At 38.5% G+C, this 24,094-nt stretch overlaps 1 protein-coding gene, 1 long non-coding RNA gene and 1 other non-coding gene across 3 annotated transcripts in view; 2 read left to right on the top strand and 1 right to left on the bottom strand.

Moving 5' to 3' along the window:
- Positions 1-24,094, top strand: part of LOC106406058 (myosin-3) — a 48,477-nt gene that overhangs the window by 17,568 nt on the left and 6,815 nt on the right. The window lies entirely within an intron of this gene.
- Positions 2,194-2,300, bottom strand: LOC125589290. Its single transcript, XR_007325478.1, has one exon. It is a non-coding gene; the product is annotated as a small nucleolar RNA R71 (small nucleolar RNA).
- On the top strand, positions 7,980-11,974 carry LOC125588268. Its single transcript, XR_007324647.1, has 3 exons — positions 7,980-8,009; positions 11,044-11,171; positions 11,285-11,974. It is a non-coding gene; the product is annotated as an uncharacterized LOC125588268 (long non-coding RNA).

Here is a 24,094-nt window from a genome sequence, read left to right on the forward strand (position 1 = left end):
ATGTGGGCTCAAAGCTAATCATTTTAGAATTGGACACGTGTCGTTTCCAGGATGTACACTGATATCTTGCATATTCACATTGTTTTATCCATTTATTCATGTGCATTTTCATCATATAGATTAGGATTTAGCCATGTCTAGGTTGCATTTTGCATACATATGTCTCTATTAGGTATTGGAATACCACATGGAGTTCCTGGAGACATTTGGGTGCATTTGGAGCTCAAGGGAGGTGATTATAGTGATCTTTGGACGAGCACTGCCTGGAGCGACTTCCCGGAGCGACTACATGAAGTCGCTGTGACACACACCCCGGAGCGACCTGGCCAGAGCGACATAGAGAGGTCGCTCGCGTTTCTATCGCGAGACACCCCTCCCAGAGCGACCTGGCCAGAGCGACATAGAGAGGTCGCTCGCGTTTCTATCGCGAGACACCCCTCCCAGAGCGACTTGCCAGAGCGACGCTCCGAGGTCGCTCACGTTTCCATGGCGAGACGACACAAAACGAAGCCCGGAGCGACCCACTGAGGTCGCTCCCGAAGGCCGGAGCGACTTGTCGGAGCGACATGCCGAGGTCGCTCCGCGTTTATTTGCCTGTCGAACTCATGTTTTTCTAAGGGTCTTTTGGTCATTTCATTATGCACGTTTTACATTGCCAAAAAACCTAAGTTAAGGACTTTTGTAAGCCATTGGAGGCGGGGGATCTTTTTACGGAGAACAACTAGTAAAACTTCTGGAGATTCAGATTGCTTTCATCTTGTGTTCTTGTGATTTCTTATCTATTTCTCTACATGATTAATCTGAAATCCAATATGGGTTTAAGAGGAATCATGGAGATTAGTGAGTAATCACCTTTTGAATTCATGGGTTAGAGAGATCAAGGGTGATTAGGTTAGTTCTAGGATGTTTTAGTGTAAATCGTTCTTGTTCCTTGCTAGTAGAGTATACATAATGCATCTTCTGAGTTGGCCACTCAAAAGTTGATCAATAGGCATTTCCCATCCAAAATGTGTTTGATGAAATGCCTGAGACAACTCTCCTAGGTTTTTAGTATACTTTGCCAAAGACATTTGTTGTTAAAGGTGCTAAGAAGCTAATAGACTTGTTAGTAATGATTGCTTTCACATTATTCAACCAAAGACATTTGATGTTTGAGATATGTTAGCAAATGAGCATTCATCTAGACATAGAGCTTGCTTAGAATTGTGTCTAGGCTTAAGGTCGATAGTTTGATTGATCATTTGCCATCCTTAGTTCGATACTTGATCACCCAAGGTCTAATCCCTATGCCCATGAGTTCTCTTTTCCCTTAGTCAAGAAAGTATCATTCTGTAATTGCTTTCTAGTATTAGTAGTAGTTTAAAACACATCTAAATCATCGGTTGCACTTAGATTAAGTGAGTACTTGCATTCTCGGTGCTTTGATATCCCTTAGAACTGGTTCGACATTCACTCATACTACAACATTTGTCTTAGGAGCCTTGAAAACTCCTAACATCAAATTGACGCCGTTGCCAAATTCTGAGTAAATTTGAACATTGAGATTTAGTCACTTACTTGAGACTAAGTCATTTTTATTTTCTTTTGTTACTGATTCTCCTTCTTCACCTCCCTTTCATCTACAGGTTTATGAACTTGCGGAGCAGGGGTCCATCAAACCTAGTTCCAAGAGCAGCAGACATCAGAGCTTTAGAGAGAGAGTGTGCTAGAAAGAGAAGAGAAGAATAGCAACAGGCTCACTTGTAGAGATTGGATACTGATATAGGAGACATACCTCAAAATGATGCGAACGCCAATGGAGCTAACAACGTTCCACCACGGCGACCAGCTCGACCCATTGGCACTTATGACCGCCCCAACATTCATGGTCATAGATTGGGAATCCGAGCACCCGCCGTGGCAGCCAACAACTTTGAGATCAAATCAGGACTCCTCAACGTGATCGAGAACAACAAGTATCATGGCTTGGCTCTAGAGGACCCATTTGATCACTTGGACAAGTTCAACAGCTACTGTGGGTTGTCAAAAATCAATGGTGTGTCCGAAGATGCCTTAAAGCTTATGCTATTCACTTTCTCTTTGGGGGATAAGGCACGTCAGTGGGAGAAGTCTCTACCCAGCGACTCTATCACCACTTGGGATGACTGCAAGAAAGCATTCTTGGAGAAGTTCTTCTCTACTTCAAGAACTGCTAAGCTGAGAAATGAGATTTCCAGCTTTCAACAGAAGAACTTGGAAGGCTTCAGTGAAGCCTGGGAGAGATTCAAGGGCTACCAAGCTCAATGCCCACACCATGGTTTCTCTAAGGAGAGCTTGCTGAGCACATTCTACCGTGGTGCTCTTCCTAAGTATAGAGCCAGACTGGATACAACTAGCAATGGGTTCTTCTTGGGGAGAACTGAGGAAGATGCAGAGGAGCTGGTTGACAACATGGTAAAGATTGATGCAGTCTACAGTGGAGACCACGACAGAGGCAGTCGAACAGATGATAAGCAGACGAGGAAGGAGTTGAAAGCTCTACATGATAAGATAAACATCCTCATTGCTGATAAAGCCACCTAAGAGCAGCTTCACTTTGTTGGTAACCCAAGCCAAGAGACACCACCTGTTGTCCATGAGGTTGAGGGTTTGGAAGGTCAGGAAGAGCTGTGTTTCATCAACAACAATGGTAGCTGGTCAAAAAAAGAGCCCAACTTTCAGTACAACAACTACCAACAGAAATCCTATCCCAATAACCAACAGAGTGGTTATCCGCCTAGAAACAACCAGCAAGGCAGCTATCAGCCTCAGCAAAACCCCTCGTCTGGTTCCTCTGCTCCTCAAGAGAGCATCACTGATACCTTACTGAAACAAATCTTGGAGTCTCAGACTAGAAGTGAGAAGCATGTTGGTTATGAGTTGAAGAACCTTCATTCCAAGATTGATGGGAGCTATAATGAGCTCAACAACAAATTCTCACATCTTGCTTCTACAGTCAAGAATTTAGAAAATCAGTTTGCTTCCATGAATACTCACCAAAATCGCCAGCAAGGATCTCTACCTGGAAAATCTGACCAAAACCCCAAGGAGACCAAAGCTATCACCCTTAGGAGTGGTAAGCAGTTACCTCCTACAACCCTCACTAGGGATTCTGAGAAACTAGGTGAGGAGGTGGCCATTAACTTTGATGATGAAGTGGTGATTGTTGATGAGAAAATCAATGATGAAATCTTGGAGAAGATTGTGGAAGCCAAAGGTAAAGGAAAAGTTGGGGAAGAGAAGAAAACAGTGAAAGATGGTGAAGTTGTTGCTCCAGCAAATGAGAATTCTTTTGTTCCTCCTCCCTATGAACCCAAACTTCCATTCCCTGGTAGATTCAAGAGGCAGCTGCTAGAGAAGTACAAAGCTCTGTTTGAGAAGCAAATGAGTGAAGCTCAGGTTGCAATGCCCATCATCGATGCTTTCATGTTGATTCCTCAATACAACAGGTTCCTGAAAGATGTTGTAGCTGCAAAGAAGAAGGAGATGGAAGGCATGATGATTCTTACCCATGAGTGCAGTGCCATCATTCAGAGGCTTGATGTTCCAGAGAAGTTAGAGGATCCAGGATGCTTCACACTACCTTGTGCTCTTGGACCTATGGTATTTGAGAAATGTCTCTGCGATTTGGGAGCTAGTGTCAGCTTGATGCCTTTGTCTGTTGCAAAGAAGCTTGGATTCACTCAGTACAAGAAGTGTAGACTCTCTCTGGTGTTAGCTGATCGTTCAGTGAAGTACCCTGTGGGCATCTTAGAGGACCTCCCTGTGAAGATTGGAAGGTATGAGATACCTACAGATTTTGTGGTGCTTGAGATGGGTGAGGAGCCTCAAGACCCATTGATTCTAGGAAGGCCATTCTTAGCTACAGCAGGAGCTATTGTTAATGTGAATGAAGGCACGATTGATCTCCATTTGGGTAAAGAGAACATCCTCCACTTTGACATCAAGGGGAAAATGAGAAAACCAACTGTGTTCGGGCAAGCCTTCTACATTGAAGAGATGGGCACTCCTGCTGATGAGCACCTTGAAGAGTTACCACCTGAAGACGACGAGGAGGGAGCATCTCCCTCTACTCATTCCCCATAGAAGGTAACCCACTACTTTCCCTTGTATATACCATTTCGTTTTTGCATATTAGTTTTCTCTTTTTGGGTATCTCTCTCTCCTTGACAACACAGAGACTGTGTCATTTAAGTTTGGGGGAGGTACCAAGTATTTGATCATGTTTGCTTTGATGTTGTTTCATTGAGTCATGCATTGCATACCTATTTGCATAAAAAAAATTTGAAAAACACAAAAAAAAAAAAATCATTTAGTTTGCATCATTTGCATTTCTAGGAGAGTCTAGAGCATATAGGTTGCATTTACTTGCATTGGGAGCAATGATTTGAAATGCCTTGTAAAGAACATTACTTTGCACCTGAGTAGCTTATGCACCTCTCAAAAAGACTTGTATGCTTCGAGCCTTGAAAACTCTTCTTGAAACTTGTTGATTGCTGAAATTCAGTCTTTGAAGTCAACTACAACCTTATTTGAACTGAACGAACTTAATGCTTCTTGCTCATGGTCCCTTGTGTACTGAGTCATGGCTATACACACTTGAGTTGTCACATCCTTTATGCCAATCTTATTTTGACAAACTCTAGTGGTAGACCACTCCCAAAACCTTTCTCTTCTTTTAAGCTTTCATTGTTTGATGAGTGAGCCTTTTTCGGAAAGTCTTACATGCACATAATGTTGAGAGTATCGGGAACGACAATGCTTGATCTTCATTCTTGCTAGATTAGGCACCTTATTGTCTAGCCATAGGATGGGGGTGAGTGTTGTAAAGTTTGATTTGGGAGTATGAGAAAGTTGAAGGAAAAAAGTGAACTCTTGTGCTTAATTGACTAGTCTTTATGGGATAAGTAGAGAAACTTCTAGCTCAATTTGTGAAAAGTCTTGGCCTCCGAACATAAAAAAAAAAGAAGAGAAATAGTAAAGAAACGGGGCTAGCAAAATTAGTATGAGCTAAGAGGTGTTCAAAAAGTGTAAGAAATCCCTTGTAAAAAAAACGAGTTTTATGTTGGGAAATGCTTTTGAAGTCCTTGGGTGAGAGATGTGAGTTGGGTTTGGAATGGGGAAATGAATGTGTATCATATATGTTTGGGAAAATGGTAGAACAATGGAGATTGAGCATTGTATGCATGAGTTGATCCATTTCTTAGATATATTATGTGCAATGTCAAGGCTACTTGTCTTGAGAGTATACCACCTTAAATATCATATATCTTGAACCCCTTGACTCACTTGATTAAAAAGCCTCCCCTTACCCAAATGATTTGGACCAATTGACCATTTGCAAGAATTCACTTGATGCTATGCTTAATGAACTTGAGAGTTGGCTGATTTGCATGTGTGAATGCATGATGATGAGTGTAGGGATGAAAAGAGTTGAGATAGGCCTAGAGAAGCTAGAGTATAATAAGAGAGGGTGTACTAATGCCGAATTTAGATGTTTATTTGAGTGCTTTGTGTGTTTCTTTTGGCTATGAGCTCCCACCTTCAAACCTCTCTCCCTATAAGTTCTAGAAAGTTCACTTGAGGACAAGTAAAAGAATAAGTTTGGGGGAGTTGATATCTTGCATATTCACATTGTTTTATCCATTTATTCATGTGCATTTTCATCATATAGATTAGGATTTAGCCATGTGTAGGTTGCATTTTGCATACATATGTCTCTATTAGGTATTGGAGTACCACATGGAGTTCCTGGAGACATTTGGGTGCATTTGGAGCTCAAGGGAGGTGATTACAGTGATCTTTGGACGAGCACTGCCTGGAACGACTTCCCAGAGCGACTACATGAAGCCGCTGTGACACACATCCCGGAGCGACCTGGCCAGAGCGACATAGAGAGGTCGCTCGCGTTTCTATCGCGAGACACCCCTCCCACAGTGACCTGGCCAAAGCGACATGAAGAGGTCGCTCGCGTTTCTATCGCGAGACACCCTGTCCAGAGCGACTTGCCAGAGCGAAGCTCCGAGGTTGCTCGCGTTTCCATGGCGAGAAGACACAAAACGAAGCCCGGAGCGACCTCTCAGAGCGACCCACTGAGGTCGCTCCCGAAGGCCGGAGCGACTTGTCGGAGCGACATGCCGAGGTCGCTCCGCATCTATTTGCCTGTCAAACTCATGTTTTTCTAAGGGACTTTTGGTCATTTCATTATGCACGTTTTACATTGCCAAAAAACCTAAGTTAAGGACTTTTGTAAGCCATTGGAGGCGGGGGATCTTTTTACGGAGAACAACTAGTAAAACTTCTGGAGATTCAGATTGCTTTCATCTTGTGTTCTTGTTGATTTCTTATCTATTTCTCTACATGATTAATCTGAAATCCAATATGGGTTGAAGAGGAATCATGGAGATTAGTGAGTAATCACCTTTTGAATTCATGGGTTAGAGAGATCAAGGGTGATTAGGTTAGTTCTAGGATGTTTTAGTGTAGATCGTTCTTGTTCCTTGATAGTAGAGTATACATAATGCATCTTCTGAGTTGGCCACTCAAAAGTTGATCAATAGGCATTTCCCATCCAAAAGGTGTTTGATGAAATGCCTGAGACAACTCTCCTAGGCTTTTAGTATACTTTGCCAAAGACATTTGTTGCTAAATGCGCTAAGATAGCTAATAGACTTGTTAGTAATGATTGCTTTCACATTATTCGACCAAAGACATTTGATGTTTGAGATATGTTAGCAAATGAGCATTCATCTAGACATAGAGCTTGCTTAGAATTGTGTCTAGGCTTAAGGTCGATAGTTTGATTGATCATTTGCCATCCTTAGTTTGATACTTGATCACCCAAGGTCTAATCCCTATGCCCATGAGTTCTCTTTTCTCTTAATCAAGAAAGTATCATTCTGTAATTGCTTTCTAGTATTAGTAGTAGTTTAAAACCCATCTAAATCATCGGTTGCACTTAGATTAAGTGAGTACTTGCATTCTCGGTGCTTTGATATCCCTCAGAACTGGTTCGACATTCACTCATACTACAACATTTGTCTTAGGAGCCTTGAAAACTCCTAACATCATACACGTTAATGACGTGATGCACTCATGAGAGATGAACATATTTTTATTATATAAGATTTTGTAGAAGTTAATAATATTTAATATCTCTTACAAAAGAGGGGATATGCGAAATAATACAAATTTCATATTTAAGGTAAGTAGATGTTATGGTTGAGTCATTTTTGTCTATAGTTATACCCTTGATTAATTTTCATAGATATAATTAACTGTTAATGGCATAACTTGTAATTTTATTTGAAAAGTAAAGAGTAAACAAAAAAGTGTTCTTGTTATAATAGTATATTGATATATATTACAAAAAATCTTTATAATTAAATTTTTTTGAAATGTTTTTCAACTTTATTATGATTTCTGACCAACTTCACGGAACTATAATGTATTAATAAATTTATAAATCTAATAATAAGTAACGTCTCTTACAAAAGAGGGGATATGTGAAATCATATGATTTATGTTGACCAACTTCACAGAACTATAATGTATTAATAAACTTATAAATCTAATAATATTTAATGTCTCTTACAAAAGAGGGGATATGTGAAATAATACAGATTTCATATTAAGGTAAGTAGATATTATGGTTGAGAGGGGATGCATTTTTTTCATTAATTATATCCTTGATTAAATTTTAAATAAATAATTAAATGTAAGTGGCTTATCTTGTAATTTTCTTTGAAAAGTAAAGGATAAATCCAAAAAGTGTTTTTGTTTTAATAGTATTGATATATAAATATTGTTAAAAAATCTTTTTAGTTAAACTTTATGTTAATGTAAATTTTGAGTATGAGTTCTGTTGACAACTTCACAGTCAAAATTTATGTTAATGAAAATCTCATTGCATGTAAATGCCTATGAGATATATATAAAGAACAGCACAATAAGCTATATATATAACTACCCCAATACTCTAAATACATTAGGTAAATAAACAATTATTTTTCTAACTTGTTTGTTGAAAAGACAACATATGCTCATCGTGTACTAAATGTTGGATCTGAATGGTAACTGCAGTTTTCATAATATAAACGGTGCAAAATTTAAGTGCAGTACGATTCAACTACGGTTCATGCAGTTTGCGAGATACGTGCAAAATTTGATAAAAAGTATAGTTTTTATAAATAAAAAAGTAGTGTGGTTTTGATATAAAAATTAGTATGATTTTATTATAAAACGTAATTCGGTTTTGATAAATTAAATTATAATTTTTATTAAAAAGTAACGTTAAATTAACATAATAATAAAATTAGAAATTAAACTTGTTTGTTTAGTGCTAAATATACAATTTTAAGTTTAACTAAAATAAAATTTACTACAATTTACGCATTTTATGTAGTACAATAATGATTCATCTGTTACGTGAGTAATTCATCTGTTATGTGAGTCAAGTGAAGTTTTACAGAAAATAGTATTAAAATAGAAAGCTTTCATTGACTTTCGTTTGATTTTTGGTTTTGTTTACATTACATGATCTTAAATATATAGTATTATATAACTAATTAAAGGGAGAATTTGCCAAATGACTACAATTCAAAGTGTAATTAAGATAATGGCTATGATTTTGACATAATTGATTGATTAACATTTAACACTTACTTAATCCGGTTATACCCTTTGTTATTATAAGTTCTCTGTGATAAAAGATAACTTACGTCAAAGAAATGATGTCGACACCAGCATATGTAGCCCACGATTTATGTGAGATGTTCATAACTTACGTACAAGTATCCAATACGTAAAAGAAGATATAGATGACATTAACGCTTTAAGAGATGGAGTACATGCACATTCACTGTGTACTGTTAACTAACAAATCAAGCAAAGACATCCAAGTCACGTGTCTTCTTACCACGTAGTTAACCGTGCTAAGTAAGTGTTATATTTCATTTATAAAAGTACTATATCTAATAGAAACAAATAGAATATCTTCATATGAAACAAAACCATAAACTCTAAACCAAACTCCTGCATCTAAATACTAAATCCTAAATCTGAATTCCTAAACCCAAACCCAAATGTTAATCTAGTTTAAAGTTACAATATTTAGAAAAAAAAACAAAATAAAATAGTAATATAAAATTTTAAACTATTATCCTATATTATCTAAAATGGAATGGAGATTACTCTTGTGAACTAACACATTAATTGTGTCGTCAATTTCAACCCCCCATCCACTCCAACTCTAAACCCAGCACACCTCCATTTAAATATTAAACTCTAAATTTTAATTCCTAAACCCAAACCTAAATGTAAAATATTTTAGATTAAATTAAAATATGAAAATAGTATATACTAGTTTGTACTATTAACTATACCATATAAAATAGAAAAGAAGACTTGTTGGAAAATACATATATGTGACTGAAACAATATTGATGTGATACCTGTAGGTTTTATTTTTACATTAGTTAGTATTTATTTTATTGTTTTGGTAGTAGGTTTCACCGGTGATGTAGAAGGGCAAACATGCATTATTACATAAAATATATAATGTATGTATGCTAGCTAATTAGGTTAAAGTGTTATACAATGAGTTATAATTTTTTTGATGGTCATAGAGTGCAATTTCTCTTAATTAAATTGATTTTATTCAGAGTAACTTTTTTTTTTTGGAACGCAACTTTATTAAATCATCAGAGTAGCGTGGTAAAACCACTTGATACACGACTTAGAGCCTGCTTAGCCAAACGGTCAGCAGCAACGTTCCTCTCACGAGGAATCCAAACAAAAGAAAAATTCTCAAACTCCATACACTCTATCCTAATGTCAGAGACGATCCCATAGATATCTGGAGGTTCTGTCTTCAAGTTTAAAGCCTTCATGAGTTGTGAGGAGTCTGACTCGTATCTGATATGCCGGAGCCCCAGCTCTTTGCACATTTTCACTGCATCTCTCATAGCTAAACCTTCAGCCACCAATGGTGGAGCAAGTAGCTCAGCTGTAGCTTGGAATCCCGAGTTTCTTCCAGTGTTCTTCACGCTCCAGCCTAACCCTGCACTCTTGCTTGTAGCATTCCACGCCGCATCTGTCTGCACCACAACTTCCCGACCTGATGTAGTCCTGCCTGATTTTGGGTGTGTCACTCGCTTCTCCTCCTTACTCTGTGCGTTAAGCCATTCTCTGGCAGCTACCACCGCCTGTGTCACTACTTCTTCTGCCGTGAATACTTTATCATTGAAGATCATCTTGTTTCGAGCTGTCCACAGGTTCCAAACGATCCAGGGAGCTAGTTGTCCTGAAACAATACCCACCGGTGGTAGACAAGGGTTCTCTATCAGTCTCATCCAGTCGGTTTCCAAATCTAACAATCGTCTCCTATCAATTCGGTGAGCAAACGGAGCTGTGTTCCATACAGTCTCAGCAAAATCACATTGAAAAAGAAGATGATTGATAGATTCAAGCTTCCCACATCTCTTGCACATTGGATCAACATTTATTTGTCTAGCAAGAAGCTTTTCGCCGACTGGTAGGGCTCCGCGCAAGACTTTCCAGACCAAGAGTTGTTTAGGAGCCGTCTTCAGGTTCCAAACGCCTTTGTTCCAGTCTATTAGGTGCGCCTTTTGCGGCCTTTCGTTCTTCTCATTTTTTGAACGCCACTGCTGCCACATATCCAGATTTCGTTGTGTACTCTCCATCTCGCATATGGACCCAGAAGAGCTTGTCAGGAGCCCCTAGACTACTTGGTTTTATGGTGAGGATTGACTCCGCCTCGAAAGGAAATATGAGTTGTAATACTTCCTGGTTCCACTCTGTGGTCCCTAGTAACGAAGTGCGTTACTAATCACATGCGAACATAAGTGACAGTGGCACAAACGAAGTGCGTTATTAATCGCATGCGAACAAACAAAAAAAACTTTTTTAAGAAGTGCGTTATTTTTAGTCAAAAGGCGTTATTTGGTAAATTAATTCTAATTTTCCGTTTGGATCTTACCTTTTAACTGGTTTATATAATTGAAGGACTTCCAGAAGAAGAAAAATAGTTGTTGCATATTCTAAATCACAAGAAATGGCAGCAAACAAGTTTTCATCTCTTTTGTTATTTTCATTGATGGTATCTACGTTTATCCTTTTACCAATGGCTTCAGGTAAACATTTTTTCAAAGTTAAATTGTCCCAAAAAAAAAAAAAACTGTGTACTATTGTTCTACTTAAGAATTGATAACTGATGGATCATTTAATTTTTTTGCATCCCAATTAGGACAAATCCGTATATGTCCCGTAAGGAGACCACCTTGTAAGGTCAGCCAAGGATGTATACAAAACTGTATAAAATTAGGGTACATGACAGGAGGCTGTGAAGAAAAATATTCAAGTATATATTGTTGTTGTATACACAAAATGGAATCTCGGGATAATAATCATCATTCACCTAGTGCACACTAGTTACATTTGTTGATGTTTCTCTGGTTGACAACCAAATAATTATTATCAAAATTAATAAAATTATTTTCAAAACAATCTATTAAAGATATGGTGGGCATAGTGAACAATTTCTTCTATGTCTTAAATTGAAAATGTTATTTTTAAATCGTTCTTAGCAAATACAATTGGGTAGATTGGCAAGCTCTTTAGAAGTGCCGTAGGATATTTCTACGGCCTAAATTATTTCTAAAGTATAATTTTTTACCAAACATGCTTTGTAAAGAATTCTTAAAGCTACAGATTTTTCTTTTCATTTTGTTTATGTTTAGCTGTGGAAAGCAATAAACCTAGATCACTTATTTTTTGCTTTAGAAAATTTATATGTAAGTCATTAAATATTTTCAAACCTACAGCTAAAATCCTACAACAAAATTATTTACATCCACAAAAAAAAAAATTTACAGTCTTATTTTTACAGCAAAAAAATATAAAGCTACAGCTACTTCCAATCATCCCCAATAAAAAAGAGGTTGATCTCCTACCATATCTTTAAATAATTATTAAACTAAAAACAACTAAAAGCATAAATCTTCACGATACTCTTCCGAAAAAGTTAAAAAACTGGTATTGTAATGCTTTTAATACGATGAAAAATTAAAACGGTGTTTAATGTAGGGCTAAAATAAAAAAAATCTGAACTCGAAGAACTAAACCAAATCTGATTCAAAAATAATACCAAATCCAAATAAAAAATTGGTTAAATATCCGAACGAGTTTATATTTTTGATATCTAAAAAACTCGAACCGAGACTTATCCGAACCGAAATATTTAGGTATCAGAATATATCCTAATCAAATTTATATACTTGAATATGTTAGCTATTTTTAGATTTAATATCCAAAATATCCAAAATATCCAAAATGTATAAGATATTTTGAAGATGTCTAAAGTATTTAAAAATTTATACAAATAGTCCAATGTAAAATTTAAAATAGCTAAACAATATTCAAAATACCAAAAAATATTTAAAATATCTATTGATTTTCCATTGATATAATTAAGCCAAAATAATTTATATGTTAACTTTAGGTATTTTGACATATATTATTCAAATTCTGTATGTTATATATTATTTTTATTTTTAGATGAGTTATCCGAACCTGAACCGAATCCGCAAAGATCTGAACGAAATCCGAATCAAATTTCTAAAAGGCTAAAATCTTTAATCCCAAAATTAAAAATCTAAATAGAACGGAAGCAAATCCGAATGGGTACTAGAAAGGCCACTCCTAGTTTAATGAGTTGCCAAAACGTGGTATAAACAGAACAGAGTGTGAAGATGGGGAAGACTAAATTGGGTTTGGGTCTCTCTTCCCTCTCTCTTTACCTAACGAAGCGGAGGGAGCAACGCTCTGTCTGCTTAGATCCATCGTCTCTTCAAGTCTCCATTGGAATCCACGAAACAGTCTCAGTTTCTACTTACGATAGAGATAGAAAGAGAAAAAAAAATGCCATGAATTTGGATGAATGGATAGCGAAGGTTAAAGAAGGCCAACATCTCTCCGATCACGAGCTTTTTTTTTTTTTTTTTTGAATTGAATATTAAGTTGAATTCAAAAAGAAAAAGACTCCTTTACATCATGTGTGTCCTTTCTAATCTTTTTGTATCAACTTCTATCACTTTTCTATACCAACTTCTCAAAATTTATAAAAACTTCTATCTTGTAACAAACCAATATTGCATCCCTTCTCCCATCTTAATATTTCCTCTACTCTGTATTAAAGTAAGCTTGTTCCTCATGTTTTTATCAAGCAACTTTGCTAAGAGAACCGATGGCACTGCAGCCTCACCATGTGTTGCAGGCTGGAAATCAGGGATGGCAAAATGGTTGATGGAAGCTTGATGGATCGACCAAAGATATGATCGGATGGGCGATATGATGGAATGCAAGTTATGATCCTGAAAACAAATGCAAAAACAAATGAGATATGATTTCTAATATGATAAAACAAGATAAATAAAGATAGATAGGATGGAATTAGGTTGCTGGTCGTGTGACACTCTCAGCCTAATCAATTGATGATTGAAGTGGATTGAGATGGTGCTTTGCTTGCTGGATGTGTATCACTCTCAAGCTTGGCAAACGAATTGGAATGGAAGGATGGGGGGGGGGGGGGGGGGGGTTGAGGACGCCACAAGACTCTATGAAAAGGAGCCTTGATAAGTCAAGGTTCTTTGGAGTTGCTTCACACAAGCTCAAAAGACTTAGAACAATAGTTTTAAGAAAACTAGAAAACTGAATAATTCTTATTACTTTCAAAATGGGGTGATTTACAATGAAACAAAGACTAGAGCTTTATAGGCTCGACCAAAGACTCTCTAACAGTCATAAAATGACATAAGGAAATAAATAAAATCGAAATAATAAACTTGGAAGCAAAGGAATTGATGGCTCCTTGAAAACTAGCCGTTGGAGGCTTAATGATGAGAATCTTGGCCAAATGAATGTAGATGGTGTCCTCCTTGTATCTGGACGGTTTGAGGGGGTAAGTGAGCTTCCTGGGAATCTTCTTAATGGTCTGGAAGGTGCTGATGTCGTGCATAGACTGAAGGAAAAAGAGCTGTTGGAGTTTTAATGCTTGAGACTCCAAATAAGGCAGTTTGGTGATAATGGAGATCTTCTTATTCCTATGTGGGCTGGTGCATGGGATGAAGTTGTAGAACTCTTCTGGCTCGTGTATAATGTCTCCTGGATGTCTTGGTTTTGTTTGGACGTCGTCTGGTTCTTCTGGTTGGATTGGAATTGCTTGGAATGGATCAAACCGAAAGATTGTCCAATCTTTCCATAAATAGCTCCGGTTGGGTTTAAGTGATTCTCCATTGAACCAACTGATCTCCTGGGTTCTGGTGCAGCAAAGGACTTCTGGAATACCTCCTGATTGGTTAAGATGATCTCCTGGTTCCCATAAATAGCTCTGGGTCGAACCAAGTTGAATTGGTTGAAGACTTTCCGTAGATGACGTCGGTTTGGCGGGTTCTGGGGAATTGATCATAACTCCTAATTTCCGTGGCTATTTCTCCTGATCTTGGGCTTTCTGGAAATCTGATAAACTCCTCTTGACTCCTATGATGGGATTTGCTTCAGGCCGCTCCTTAATTGAACTTGAATCTTCTTCTAAAGTCGGGTACTCGCAGATGGACGGGTTGAGAAACTTCTGAATTGTAAAATTCATAACTTCTTGCTCCGTGAATATATTGGCCCAATTCCAATTGGCCTGGACTCCTTCTTGAGTGTAGAATCCATAAAAATTAAACTAGTGATTTAAAACCTCCTGGTTTGTAAGATATGGCATTTTTAGTGCACGTATATCCCGGTTGGCGCCTTGGCTGGTTGAGTAGGGTGTTGGGTCGACCTCTGATTCAGCTGCTGAATTGCTGGCCGCATCATTCCCTCCCTCTTGAAAAGGTTTCGACCTCAAAACTGTATAACCTGCACCAAGATAGAGCAAGTCAGCTTTCATACTCTTTTGAGATTCTAAGGTCTTACCTTGATATTGTTTCGGTTTGGGGATGGATTGTGCATCAGGTGGCTCTTCTTTCAGCAAATAGGATAGGATCACGCCTCTGCTATGGACTCTGGCATTGTTTATCTCCTTCAGTGGGTGGTCCTTCATACTTCTAGTAAGCTCAGTTCTGGCTATCTTTGGGTTTGATTCTCCTAGCAACAAGAGATTATCCGGTGGGATTTCTTTGAAGCTTTCTCCTTTGCAACCTGAAAATTTCTCAACATTCTGGACAACAATCAAGTGCATTATATCTGTGTTTGGATACTGATAAAAATAATTTGAGATTTCCAGACTTACTTTGATAGCTTCCACAAGTTGAAGAATGATTTTCTTCTTTGGACAACTTGTTCTGGTTTGATGCCTTCTTTGCATCTTTTGACCTTGGTGGTTATGAACTTCATCTTTTATTCCTGGATCAAAACTTTTTGGCAAAGACAAGTGAATTATATCTGGATAATCAAGTGTCTTGGACGTTTTAAGATCAGAGAAGATTACCTTAAGCCTTGGCATTTGAACACATTGTTCAACACTAGACTTCCACTTGTGAGGTGGTTCATGGCTGGGCTTATGGTCTGGTTCTTTCCTTGGAACTTCAGTAAGCAAATAGCTTTCATTTTTACTCTCTACATCAAGAATACACATGTCAATACCAGTTTCTCTAGGTGATGTTTGACACTTACCTTGGTTTGATACTTTATTTACTGGTTTTGCTTCTTTAAGCAACATGGACTGCATTGTGTCTTGAACCTTCTCCTGGTTCATCACTGGTGTGGCGCCTGGTGGCTCCTCTCCTTTGAATTCATGCTCTTTAATTCCTGTTAAAACACCTTGGCTTGATGGCTCTTCTTCCTTTGGGTTTAAAATCTCCTGGTCTCTTGGACTTAAATCATGGACAACTTTGGATCTCAACAAGGATGTGGAGTTCGTGTCTTTCTGGACCTCAGGACCTGTCTTAACATCCTTGGACAAAGATAAGTGACTCATACCAGTGGGAGATGATTTATAAACACATTTATCAAGTATAGGACTTACCTTGGCCTTTTCTTGAAAAATCGGTTTGTCTGATTTTTCTTTGTGTCTGGCCAATGTGTCTTGGCTGACAAAGTTCTTCTTCTCCATGGCCTTTGGGACCTCGTAAGGCTGGTATTGATCATATAAAACCGTGGACCTCTTGTTTGGCCGAATCTGGTCTTGGTGGATTAAGCTTCTATGGCTTTGTTGTGGCACCATTCTCTTTGCCTCTTTGGAACCATGAGTTGGATACCTCCTTGGATAAAGTTCTTGGATTTCAGAACTTGTAAAATCTGGTGCAAACTCATATCTCATGACTTCCTTAAGAGCTCTCCATGTTTTGATAGTTGGCTCCTTGTAAAACCGCCTATTATCTTCTTCTTGCACCCACCATTTAAAGGCTTCTTCTCTAAGTTGATCAATAGCTTAAGCCTTTCTTTCCTCAGGATGTTGTTGAAGTGAAACCATTCATCAAGGTTCCTCTCCCATCTAAGATAACCTCTTTTTCCTGAAAATTTAAAAAGTTCAATTTTATCAGCAAAAGAGTGATAATCAAACCGAGGATTAACAACATGATTGTTGTAGGTTTTAAAAGTTGGAGTTTGATTGATCCTTGAAGGATCTGGTGGCTTGGGCTCGACATATACAGCCCCTGGTACATCTCCAAGTCTCCTTTTTCCTTCAAGTGGACGTTGGCCTTGTGCCTGATTTCTTTTCTTCAACTGAGCAATCTTAAGTTGGAGCTTTTGTAGAGCTGCGGACTGTTGGCTCAAGGTGGCCCTTAGGTTTTGGCCGTGTCTCTCCTCCTCCATTGCTTCCTGAAAACAATCTCAAAGAACAAGTGAAGGCATGGAAAGTTTTTGTCTAACCAAAATAAAACAAATGCAAGAATGCAATTTAACTAAACCGAGAAAATATGCAATTATGAACCAAAATGAAGTAACTATACTAAAATGATTTTTCTTTTGGTTTTCCGAATGCAATCTCGAAAATAAACAATATGGTATGATAAGAAACACAAATGGAAAGAAAATATGGAAACAAACTAACAAGGATATATATATATATAGATTTTTTTTTTTGAGTTGTTAGTTTAAGAAATGCAATAAACCTAACAATATGAAAATGATTCAAACTTATGATGAATGAATTTTTTTTTTTTTTTTTAAATTCAGCAATATGATATGCACGAAATACTTCAACTAAAATGGCATAATAAAATAACTAGGATGATTTTTTTATATATATATTTTTAAAGGATATGCAAACAAGGAAACAAATTCAAAATGACAATTTTTATGGAATTTTTGATTATGGAAACAAAACAAAAAGGAAACTAACAAGAATTTCGAAACGAAGTGCAAGTAATATGAATAAAACACATCTTTCTTTTTCTTTTTCGTGGTTTATAAGAACAGCAAGAACAAAATATGCAGAAACAAAAACTTGAAGCAAAAGACTGTTTTTATTGGTTTTCGGTTTTAAATAAAAACAAAACAAATGCAAGCAAATGAAATATAATGCAAGGATAGATGGACCTGATTCAGGAGCTTTGAGATCTGATACCAAATTTTGCAGGCTGGAAATCATGGATGGAAAAATGGTTGATGGAAGCTTGATGGATCGACCAAAGATATGATCGGATGAGCGATATGATGGAATGCAAGTTATGATCCTGAAAACAAATGCAAAAACAAATGAGATATGATTTCTAATATGATAAAACAAGATAAATAAATATAGATAGGATGGAATTAGGCTGCTGGTCGTGTGACACTCTCAGCCTAATCAGTTGATGATTGAAGTGGATTGAGATGGTGCTTTGATTGCTGGATGTGTATCACTCTCAAGCTTGGCAAACAAATTGGAATGGAAGGATGGGGGGGGGGGGGTTGAGAATGCCACAAGACTCTATGGAAAGGAGCCTTGATAAGTTAAGGTGCTTTGGAGTTGCTTCACACAAGCTCAAAAGACTTAGAACAATAGTTTTAAGAAAACTAGAAAACTGAATAATTCTTATTACTTTTAAAATGGGGTGATTTACAATGAAACAAAGACTAGAGCTTTATAGGCTCGACCAAAGACTCTCTAACAGTCATAAAATGACATAAGGAAAGAAATAAAATCGAAATAATAAACTTGGAAGCAAAGGAATTGATGGCTCCTTGAAAACTAGCCGTTGGAGGCTTAATGATGAGAATCTTGGCCAAATGAATGTAGATGGTGTCCTCCTTGTATCTGGACGGTTTGAGGGGGTAAGTGAGCTTCCTGGGAATCTTCTTAATGGTCTGGAAGGTGCTGATGTCGTGCATAGACTGAAGGAAAAAGAGCTGTTGGAGTTTTAATGCTTGAGACTCCAAATAAGGCAGTTTGGTGATAATGGGGATCTTCTTATTCCTGTGTGGGCTGGTGCATGGGATGAAGTTGTAGAACTCTTCTGGCTCGTGTATAATGTCTCCTGGATGTCTTGGTTTTGTCTGGACGTCGTCTGGTTCTTCTGGTTGGATTGAAATTGCTTGGAATGGATCAAACCGAAGGATTGTTCAATCTTTCCATAAATAGCTCCGGTTGGGTTTAAGTGATTCTCCATTGAACCAACTTATCTCCTGGGTTCTGGTGCAGCAAAGGACTTCTGGAATACCTCCTGATTGGTTAAGATGATCTCCTGGTTCCCATAAATAGCTCTGGGTCGAACCAAGTTGAATTGGTTGAAGACTTTCCATAGATGACGTCGGTTTGGCCGGTTCTGGGGAATTGATCATAACTCCTAATTTCTGTGACCATTTCTCCTGATCTTGGGCTTTCTGGAAAGCTGATAAACTCCTCTTGACTCCTACGATGGGATTTGCTTCAGGCCGCTCCTTAATTGAGCTTGAATCTTCTTCTAAAGTCGGGTACTCGCAGATGGACGGGTTGAGAAACCTCTGAATTGTAAAATTCATAACTTCTTGCTCCGTGAATATATTGGCCCAATTCCAATTGGCTTAGACTCCTTCTTGAGTGTAGAATCCATAAAAATTAAACTAGTGATTTAAACCCTCCTGGTTTGTAAGATATGGCATTTTTAGTGCACGTATATCCTGGTTGGCGCCTTGGCTGGTTGAGTAGGGTGTTGGATCGACCTCTGATTCAGCTGCTGAACTGCTGGCCGCAACACCGTGGTGTTTCCTATTTCTCTCTCTCCATATCATATACACAGCTGTTTGAATCATATATTTTATAAGGAACAACTGCATCTTCCCCCTTGTCAAGTCTCTCATTATTCTCAACAAGTCTTCCCACCGCACTGTGTATACATCTCGAAGAATACCCTTCATCAAAATCTCCCAAATCTGAGAAGAGCAAACACAATCAAAGAATAGATGCTCCAAAGTTTCCAGAGGCTCATTGCACAATACGCATGATATATTGACATTCCCACCCCACTGCCTCATTCTATCTCCAGTTAGAAGCCTTCCTTTTAATGCAGTCCACAAAGTAAACGAGTATTTTGGAGTCGCATATTTAAACCAAACTGCATTGTGCCAGTGACATAGTTGATGTCTTTCCCTGATGACCTCCCATGTTTCACTCGATGAAAAAGATCTCTTGTAACTCCCCTTTCCATTTACCCATAACAAGACATCTTCTTCCTGTGCTCTGCAAGCTCTGCTCAATTCAATCTCCATCTCAACTTTGTTAAGAATCACAACTCTGTACTCTCTTCTGCGATGCTTCCAACTTTCTTCTACTGTTGCGTTGATTGAGATACCCATATCAATATGACTTCCTTCTCCTAATATATTCTTCAAACATCCCAATGATGACCAATTCTCAAACCAGAAAGATGTCTTCTTCCCATTCTTCACTTCCGCTTTATACATCATTTTTGCAACATCTCTACACTTCAATAATTTTTTCCACATCCATGAACCAGATTGAGTGCTCTCTTTAACCGTCCACAACGAGCCTTTTCTGATAATATTTATCTTCACCCAATTCACCCACAACGAATCTGAAGACAGAATCCTCCATATTAACTTCAAACAACTCACAAAATTTATTTCCTTCAGCTTTCGTAAACCCAAACCTCCCTCTTGTTTCGTTCTACTTACTTCAGCCCAAGAAACCTTCGCCTTTTTGTTATTCAAACATGGTCCTGACCAAAGAAAAGCAGACCAAAGTCTTTCTATCTCCTTCAAACAGCTATTAGGAAGCTTGAAAGCAGCCATCCAGAAGTTTGCCAAGCTTGTGATGACAGACTTTATCAGTTGCAGGCGTCCGACATAAGACAAGAACCTCCCTGTCCAGGAGCCAATTCTTTTCCTTATCTTCTCTATCAGTGGAAAATAATCCAGCACTGTCATGTTTTTTGTCAACAGGGGAAGGCCAAGGTAACGAACCGGAAGCTTTCCTGTTGCGAAAGGGAAGTGACTGAGAATTTCCTCCTGTTTTTGAGCTGACACTCCTGCCAACAACAGTGTAGATTTCTCCAAGCTGATTTTTAACCCAGACATCTTATCAAATGTATCAAAGACTTTTAAAATCTCCTCAATAGACCGTTTGCTCCCATCCGTAAATACCATCAGGTCATCTGCAAAACATAGATGTGTTAAATCTATGTTTTTACATTTTGGATGGTATCCTATCTTCCCTTTCTTCACTGCTTCATCCAAAATTCTAGACAGTACATTCATACAAACCCTACCTTAAGCCCCTTTTACTTTGGAAATATCCAGCCAGCTCCCCATTCACCTGAACTGAAAATGAGGCTGTTGTTATGCAGAGAGAGAGAGAGATCCAGTGAATAAACCTGTCAGGAAGACCAAGTGCTCTCAGAGTGTTGAGGAGGAAAGGCCACTGCACCGAGTCAAATGCTTTGGAGATGTCTATCATCATCGCACATCTTGGTGATATTTCCTCTTTATGATAATCCTTCACTATTTCTGTTGCTAGAAGCACATTTTCCATGAGTAACCTCTCCTTTATAAAAGCTGATTGGTTCCAAGAAATACACTTTGGAAGTATACTCTTTAACCTGTTTGCCAAAATCTTCGAAATCAGCTTGTATAAAACATTGCAACAGGATATAGGCCTGTAGTCTTTCATCCCCTTTGCTTCTATCTTCTTTGGGATCAATGTTAAGATTGTAGAGTTGAGCCCTTTGGGTAAGAAACCCATGATGAAGAAGGATTGAACTGCCACTGTAATATCCTTACCTATCACTGCCCAAGACTCTTTAAAGAACTCTGTGGTGAATCCATCAGGCCCTGGAGCCTTACTCCCTGGCATTTTGAATAACACCCGCTTTATCTCCTCCTGAGTTACTTCCTTCATCAGGTTATCCTTATCTGCATCACTACACTCAAAACCCAATAATTCTCGAAGCCTCGCCTCTGTCACTCCTTCAAAATCTTGTGGTTGTGTAGTCATGAAATCCTCAAAGAAACGTCCAGCTTCTTTTTTAATCTCTTCCACCGTTTTCACTATACTCCCATCAACACACTGAATCTCATAAATTGTATTACAGATCTCTCTTACTTTTGCTGCATTGTGAAAAGCTTTATTATTCCCATCTCCTACATCCAACCAATGTAATTTTGACTTCTGTTTCAGGAACTCCTCCTCTAAATCTGCTAGTCTCTGCCAGTGATCATACGCCTTCACTTCCTCCTTTATATTTTCAGTACTTGGATTTTCCAATGTCCCCTACTGTTTAATACATAGAAACTGATAGGCTTCTCTCGTTCTCCTCGGTAGATCTCCAAGTTTTAGCTTACTCAGCGATCTTAAAGGTTGCTTTAGAGCTTTAAGACGCTTTGTAAGCCGAAACATTGCTGACGTTGAATGAAACAAAACCTCCTGCTCTTTCCAGTAATCTTCAATTAGAGACATGAATTCCGGCATCTTAGCAATGGCATTGGTGAATTTGAACGGTTTTCTTTTCTTCTCCCCTTCCCGTCTAAATTGTATTCTACAGCGCAAATGATCTGAACACCCCCCCCCCCCCATGATTCAAAAACACAGTACGCCTTTGAGTTGTGCCGCCATACCTCATTTATTAACACTCTGTCCAGTTTCTTGCATATCAATCCCTCTTCTCTTTTATTACACCATGCGAAGAGCGGTCCATAATATCCCATGTCAGTCAGCCTACAGAAACTTGTTACTTCTTGGAACTCCCTCATACCCGTAGGAACTCTCGATGTATTCTCAAACTCCGAATTTTCTCTTCCTGCTAAAATCTCGTTGAAGTCCCCCATGATAATCCACTTTCTCCTCGCAAATATTGGAGCCTTATAATGACTCATAATATCCTCCCATAAACTTCTCCTCTCTTCCACCGTGTTTAATGCATAAACAAAAGAACACAGAAACTCTTCCTCCTCACCCGGTAGTAGAACTGAACAAGTAATCAGTTGATTACTTTTATATACCGGTGTGATCCTCACAGAAGACTGCCAAACCACCCATAATCTGCCCAACTTATTATGCTCGTAATTTGACATAAAATCCCAATCTTGAAAAACACTCGACACAATTCTATTAGCCTTCTTCTCCTTCACTCTTGTTTCAATCAGACATCCAAATAAAAAAATTTGATTCCTCACCCAGCTTCTAACCACTTCATGCTTAGTTGTTTTGTTGAAGCCTCTCTTGTTACAAAAAAACCCCGCCATTAGAGATTTTTGTTGGTACCCCTTCCTTGAACCACCCGATGATTTGTCTTAGATTGTCGAGGAAGATTTTGTCTTTCTCCCTCTCTCCTACTATCTTTTGTTTTCCCTTCAATACTCTCCTCAATCCTTCTTTGACAAATATCCTCTGCATCCTGTCTCAACCTCCTCAACTACTTGGGTTTCTTCTTTGTCTTGAATCTCCTCAGCCTCCTCACCTTTCTCATCTGAGTTTCTCAAGGCTGCAAATCTTGAAGGAGACGCAATCGTTACATGACCATATTTCAGATCATGTGATTTTGGACTTTTACCTGCCTTCTCCGCATAAACTGTTTCCCATTCATTTATTTGACCTTCTTTCAGCTCCCTTATTTCTTTCTTACCAACATTCTGCTCCCCACTTCTTTCACCTAACTGACTACTTTCCTCAAGAATCTTATTCTCCCCCATCTCCACTACATTTACTGCACTCTTTTTTACTTCCACCTCTTGTTGATTAATCAAACTCTTCTCCGGTGTTGTTTGACTAGTCTTCTCCACTTCAACCTCTTTTTTGGTTTCTTTACAAAACGTCTCATAATGACCCCATCATCCACACTTAGTGCATTTCGGCGGCAGCCAAGGATAAGTGAAGTGAACTGTCGTGACTATTCCCTGAATGGTGTAGTCTATCTTCTCATGTAGCTCCTTACTCAAATCTGCTTTCACAAACACCTTCGCTATATCAAAATTCGTACAGGCTAGAGTCTCTGGCTGCAAATGATCCGGTACTACAGCTGCACTTGTGATAAAGCTCAATCCATCCCACGAATACATACTCATTGGAACTCCAGTTACATGAACCCAGAGAGGGATGAGACTCGCCTTCGAAGCATCCTCCTCCGGTGACCAGTTTGATACTATCATAGGAACTCCAGCGATGTTCCACATCCCTCTCCTAACAACTTTGCCTCTTATCTTCTCATTAGTGATTCGAATCCTCATCGTAGTAGCATCCATTTCATAGACATCCAGCTTGATCCTTTTCCCCAAACGCCCAGATCTTGTTTACTATCATGTGAACCTTTGCTACATGAGAAGCTGTTTCTAGAAACCTCGCCACAATAAAGTCTTCCCATAATGAATTGCCCTTCTCGATGATTGCCGATGGTACTTCAATCGATTTCTTACCCTCTGATTCCAACATCTCGAACTCAAATTTCTTCAGAACTTGCTTCCGTTGTGCTACAGAAACCCATGACTCCTTCGCTTGCTTGATCGGAGGTGAATGATCCGCCAGAACCTCCTCTGGACCCATCTCTACTGCCTGGGAAGACAGCGGAGATCGATAATCGTCGATCGCCTTTTCCCTCACGAGCTTCAGCTTCTTTGCGAATACGTATTTCCCTTATTCTTCTTCATCTTCTTCATG

The sequence above is a fragment of the Brassica napus genome, chromosome C6 (genome assembly GCF_020379485.1).
Source record: "Brassica napus cultivar Da-Ae chromosome C6, Da-Ae, whole genome shotgun sequence".
In the NCBI taxonomy this organism is placed as follows: Eukaryota; Viridiplantae; Streptophyta; class Magnoliopsida; order Brassicales; family Brassicaceae; genus Brassica; species Brassica napus.